The sequence below is a fragment of the Pararge aegeria genome, chromosome 11 (assembly GCF_905163445.1).
Source record: "Pararge aegeria chromosome 11, ilParAegt1.1, whole genome shotgun sequence".
Taxonomy (NCBI): domain Eukaryota; kingdom Metazoa; phylum Arthropoda; class Insecta; order Lepidoptera; family Nymphalidae; genus Pararge; species Pararge aegeria.
The window spans coordinates 3,629,918-3,635,917 of NC_053190.1; the positions used below are offsets into that span (position 1 = coordinate 3,629,918).

General features: G+C 36.5%; 1 protein-coding gene across 1 annotated transcript in view; it reads right to left on the minus strand.

Annotated features, from left to right (window-relative positions):
• Nucleotides 1-1,536, minus strand: part of LOC120627376 — a 434,081-nt gene extending 432,545 nt beyond the window's left edge. Inside the window, exon 1 of the mRNA XM_039895369.1 lies at nt 1,496-1,536. The gene's annotated coding sequence lies outside the window, so the exon portion shown is untranslated. The remainder of the gene's footprint in view (nt 1-1,495) is intronic.
• Nucleotides 1,537-6,000: the final 4,464 nt, after the last annotated feature.

Consider the following 6,000-nt stretch of genomic DNA (forward strand, 5'->3'; position numbering starts at 1 on the left):
GTCACGACTGCATTCTCTGAACCTCAGTCCTACATGGACTCGAACGATGCAGAAATGCCTCCCGGTGTCTCAGTCGTTAATCATACATTTATGTACCCTGTATCTTGGAGATGGTCATAGAATACTTTTATCCTGAATAACCACAATACCCTAGGTAGGGTAAAAAAGCTAAGCCTTTTCGAAGCTTCACAGGTATATCCGTTTTAGTAATATTTTGCTTAGAGATAGAAAAGTTTCGGTTCTTGCAGTATTTAAAAAAAACGAACAAAGTGCGTACAAAGTCTCGAGCAACAACTAGTATCATCATCATCAATAGCTTATCATAGTCCACTGCTGGGCAAAAGGCCTCCCCAGCGGGATTATCACCTCAGTAGATAATATTAGTAGCACTCTGAACACTGCTGGATGTACAGCTAGAGGTAAGAGAGGTTGCCTGTAAGAGATTGCTTGCAGCAATAAGGCCACCTTTGCATGCCTACGATTCTTGTTGTTGTTTATTCTATATTTTATGTATATTCTGATGTTTGTGTGCAATAAAGTATTTCTTCTTCTTCTTCTTCTTCTAGAGAAACTCTGCTGATTTTCTTTTTTTTTTGCTGTTTAAAAATGTTTTTTTTAATACAGTGTTTTCAAAGTTTTTTGTGAGGGAGCGTAGAGAGAACTTGAGCGGCACTCGTAAAAAAAATTAATTGGGGTAAAATGTTCAAAGTGACAAGGCGAGCTCACACATGCAAAATTGCTCGTTATCTTTATACGTATAACCGCGTTTTTTTTTTAAATCATATTGTTAAGTTTTGCCTTCTTGCAAAAATCAACGATCCTAACCATCGTTCAGTTTTTAAACATAACACATTAAATTTTAAAATACTTTTATTTGTTTTGGTAGGTAAGCTCAAAAAATTATAATCTTGATATTATTGTGAGGCGATCTTTAAATCAAAAGTGAAATGAAGGTTGGTACCAATATTAATATTTTATATGATATATTAATGATTGCAATAATTCATCATGTCAATAGAGACTTCTGTTGAGGCTAGTTAGCATCCTTCCGACAAAGAAAATGCACCAATAATTATATCAAAATACACAGCGACATGAACATTGGCCGTAAATAATTTTAATTATTTCTTGTAAACTATTTATTAATTAAATAAACGTTATCTGCACTTTTGTTAAAATGCTAATCAATTTAATAAAATATGTGGGATAAATCAAATTAAGTTATCCAAAGTTTTATTATTCACTTTTTAAAATGACTGTAACATTAGTTTCCTTGCGCAGGTAGATATTTAAAAAAAACGTAATAGATTCGAAAATTTAAAAAAAAAAATAGATTGTAATAATAAATATATCACAATAATACCTACCTACCTACGATTCCAGAACGTAACTTTTCTCTTAGAATCGCATTTTCAATTAAAAAACCGCTATTATTTGAAAATTGCAAAGCCGCAATACTTTAATTCGCAATCTACTGAAGTTACATATAACTTACCTACTCGGTACTCCAGTAGCGTAAACACAAACACAGTCCACTCCAGTCTAATCCAATCCAATCACAACATAATAGAAAACTGAAAACACAGTTCGGTCCGAGAATTTCAATTTATCGTAATAAGTTGCCAGAGCGCTGCCAAGCGCAGGACATGCTCTCCCGACGGGCCGCGCGCTTATTCTGGACTCTGGGATACCTCTGGAGTGAATGAATGCGAGGGAAAACGAGGTAAGGGCGCTGTTACATCAGACGGCATACATACATATTTTAACCTTTTTTTAAATGAATGAATGGATGTATACACTTTTATTGTTCACCAACATCGATCACTAAAAAGCACCCAATCACAAATGTTCAATTGGGCGTTTATTTCGTGAGGACGTTTTTTCGACGCTGATTGTGTATCTATTTTTATTAGTGATCGATGTTCACCAAAAGTACAGAGATATAAACATAGAGCAAGAGAGTACAATTTGGTGGCCTTATCGCTACATAGCGATTTCTTCCAGGCAACCAAAGGCGTAAAAGGGGAAAAAAATAGGTTTGTGATGGTAGCCTTTTTTGCATTTATTTACATTTTCTTTAATTACTTGCCATGTTAAGTTATATTATTCATTATCGCTCGGACTTCATCCGCGTATAAGTCAACCTTAAAAGATAGACATAAGTAGTAACGGCCTGTTTGTTAGAACATTTAAAGGGAAACAACTTTTTCATACATAATTTTATCGAAACATACGCAGCGCACACAGCGAAAGCTCTCAAAAGGAAACAAAATCCCCGATTTTGAAACATTCTTCATTGGTGCTATGCTCCTATTGATCTTACGCTGATGATATATAGCTTATAGCTTTTCTCGATAAATGGGCTATCCAACACTGAAATAATTTTTCCAATCGGACCAGTCGTTTCTGAGATCATCGCAAACAAACAAACAAATTCTTCAGCTTTATGTATTCGTATAAGATAAAAACAACATTATTATATTTTTTTTAAAACTTGCACTTCACCTCTTGCGGGGCTTTTAAATGCCCAATTCGGTGGTCAGGGCTCCAGAGTAAGGAACCACCTCACTATACCTCCTTACTGTACGTACATAAAAACAAAACTTCTTTTTTTAAAGAGTACCCTTGAGTAAATTAAAACATAACTTTTTTTTTAAACATTTTGTGTCACAACTTGTCCGATTGTGATGCTTTTGAAATTGCCCAAGCAATCGGCGGTCCGGGCTCCAGAGGAATGGAACGTAGTCTATCCCGCTGGCCAGGTGCGGATTGGTAGACTCCTTACGGCCTTGAGAACAATATGGCGAACTCTCAGGCATCAGGCATCTCAGGTTTCTGTCACTGTTAAGGCTAGTTATATTTAAATTGATTAAATTAAAAAGATTATCCTCATGTCGCATAGTTATGTCAAAAATCATAGCACGGCGCACTGATCGATCGACTAGCACTATATCAGGTATATAATTGTTAGCATTTTTATTACTAAGCTCCCGAAGCGCTGATAGCTGTAGATATAATCATCATCATCATCTTCATTATAAACCAGTGGCGTGCACTTCATATATACACAAAAGCAGTGCCTACCCAAATGAATTTATATAACTCGTATTGGATGGGAATTTTTCCATTTTATGCCATGTACTAGCTTTATACGTATCCTGGTCAAAGACCCTGTGCACGCCAATGTTATCAACCAGGGCCCAATGCAGGGTACGGGTCTCCGCTCAGAATAAGAATGGTTTGGGTCGAAGTCCATCGCGCTGGCCAAGTGTGGATCTGTGAAAACACTATGGAGAAAACTTACCCAAAGAGTATACAAACAGACCATGTCGACGCGATTTGTGGTATCACCTACTGAAAATCAGCGTTGCAGTTTTCTTGGTTAGTAGTTGGCTACTTTGATAAATCAAATCCAGTGATGATTACTTACAAGATTATTTGATTCGTCTTGTACGATAATACAATACAATTCCAGAACTCTTATCGTTAACCCTTCAACACCATATTTTTCTACCATTTCCCGCCTTCCATCCTCCATTCTTCTTTTAATTTTTTCACCTCCCCGGTAAACGTTCTGATTGGCCGAAGGGAAAGCGCGGGGAAACATTAATTTTATATTGACCAATCGCCGACGACGACGGTATTTCTTCGACTTAAGATCAAAAATATTGCAAGTATCGTATCACAGATTATTAATGACAGCAAATCATGTCAATACCTACTGCCATGGTGCTGCAACACGTGAGGAGGTGACCCATTGATCAATTCAACATACATTTTAATTATTTAAGTGGTTTTTTCTCTCTTCTTTATATAATTATTTGTATAAACCGGTAAAATTAGCTAGCCAATAATGAAATTATGTACCCAACTTAAAAGCTATTTTACTTTGAACTACGAGTACATCGATGGGATGGGATTGTATGGCCAGCTGAATGATTTTAGCTGGCCTTTGTTCGAAATTTAAAGTTAATTGGCGCATTTTAATTTTGCAATGCAATTTTGCAATTTTATTATTCGACCGGTTCAACTTTTTAGTTTTCAATATTTCGCGCATGGTACCGTTGATATATAAATATTGCGTCGATTCAATTTAAACGTTCTTTATTCAAATATGCTTATTTCCAACCGACTGAATTTAAAGCAGATTTTAGTGGCTTCGGTGGTACACCTTTGAGCGCTGTGATGTAGAGTTTATATATGAGTGGTCCCGGGTTCGAACCTCAGCTGCCATAATTTCGGAACTATCTGAATTTCTCCTAGTCTGGTACGGTGGCTAGTTAATCTCCTTAACGACAAAGACGGGTATGGGTTTACTCACAGAATTAAGAACTCACAGAAGCCGTGTACACGACTAATATTGAAGCATCACTAGCAACTCCACTTTAGTAGTGTTTCTCGAAGGGGCCGCTAGTCACTTCATTTTGTTTAGCAGTTGACAGTAATTAATGAAATAGGGAAAATGGGAAAATGTTTGTGAGCTAGCAACTTTCCGCGGCTGTGAATCAAGTCGAGCGCGTGGCGTTTTCACTGTCTCATTTGGACACAATCCGCTCACTGCTTGCTAAAATGGCTGAATTTGGGTTCTGAATATTCTCAATTCTGTGGGTTAAATATAACTGTCTTAGGCCCCAAAAGATTAGCCTGCTGCCATCTTAGACTGTATCATACTTACCTTACTAGCAGATTAGATTTCAGTCACGGGCTATAATAGGTGTTTAGGAATAATTAGTAGGTACGTATATTAGTATTAGGTTGATTCGTTGGAAAAGAGCAACTACTGAGGTTTTTTTTGCCGGCTCTTCTCGGTAGAATCTGCTTTCCTAACCGGTGGTGGAGTAACTACATACATACATACCTGACGTTTCATAAGTGCTTATAAAGTAGACCTCCTTGAAAGAAATAAATTTGAATTTTGAATTTTATTAGGAATTTCAGTAATTTTAATTTTTGAAGGTTGTGAAATAAATTACTGCGCCATCTAGCGTAATTCTGCTGAAACGCTACGTGACAAACGTTGAGTCGACTAACAAACATTGAACATCGTAGTTACATTAATTTCCGTTAGATGGAGTAACTTACAAAAATAAAACGAGCGATTGATTTTATATAATGTTAATAATTTTTAATATTACTGGAAAGAACATTTTATAAAGGTGAGATGTTTTCAACCTTACCGAATGTAACTTTTCATTGGTGTGGAGTAAAGGGGCATTGTGACCTCCTAGAAAGTCCAATTTCTATCTAGATTTTGTGCTCCGTTCATATCGTACCTACCGAACTTTATTCCGTAGGTAGGTAGGTACCTACCTTGTAAAATATAATTCGGAGAATCAAATAAAAAAAATAGTGCGCGGATTCCCTCCGCGCGGAAAATTATGAACTGAAACTTCGTAATTTGGAAATGAAAATAATTACAATTCACAACTGATCGCATATTCTAATTAACATTTTCGAGTGGAGAAATATCCAAATCTCTAAAGTAAGGTACGAAATGTTTGAGTTCTATTTCCTGCTCAATCAATGAGTAGTATATTGTCACGTTTGGCTTTTTAACGTTCTCGGTACTCACTCTGATGTTCCGTGGCTGATTTCCTTTTCTTCGCTGTCACTGATCCTGATTCCTGCGACGTTAATTGTAGAAGGATCAGCAGTCGTAGAAGGATCACTAGTTCTATTCAACGACTCTTTTTCCTGCTCCGCCCACGTGAGTGCTCTGTAATCACGATAGGTAATATTGTGAAATTTTCTTTCATGGACCTCTTGGGAAGTGCTTGTGGTTGCCTCGTCTCGCCCTGGAAAATGTATGTGAATGCGTCATTATGTAATTTCAAAAGAAAAAACCTAACAATCAATTTATACTCACAAGAGACGTACCTTAAATCCGTGGCATTGTCCGTGGGTTGGTTTTCTCTATTTTTTTACAGTGGTTATTCACTAAAGTTTAAAGTAAAAAATACTCGCCTTTTTTAGTTATACATATTTCAAAACAAAGCAAAA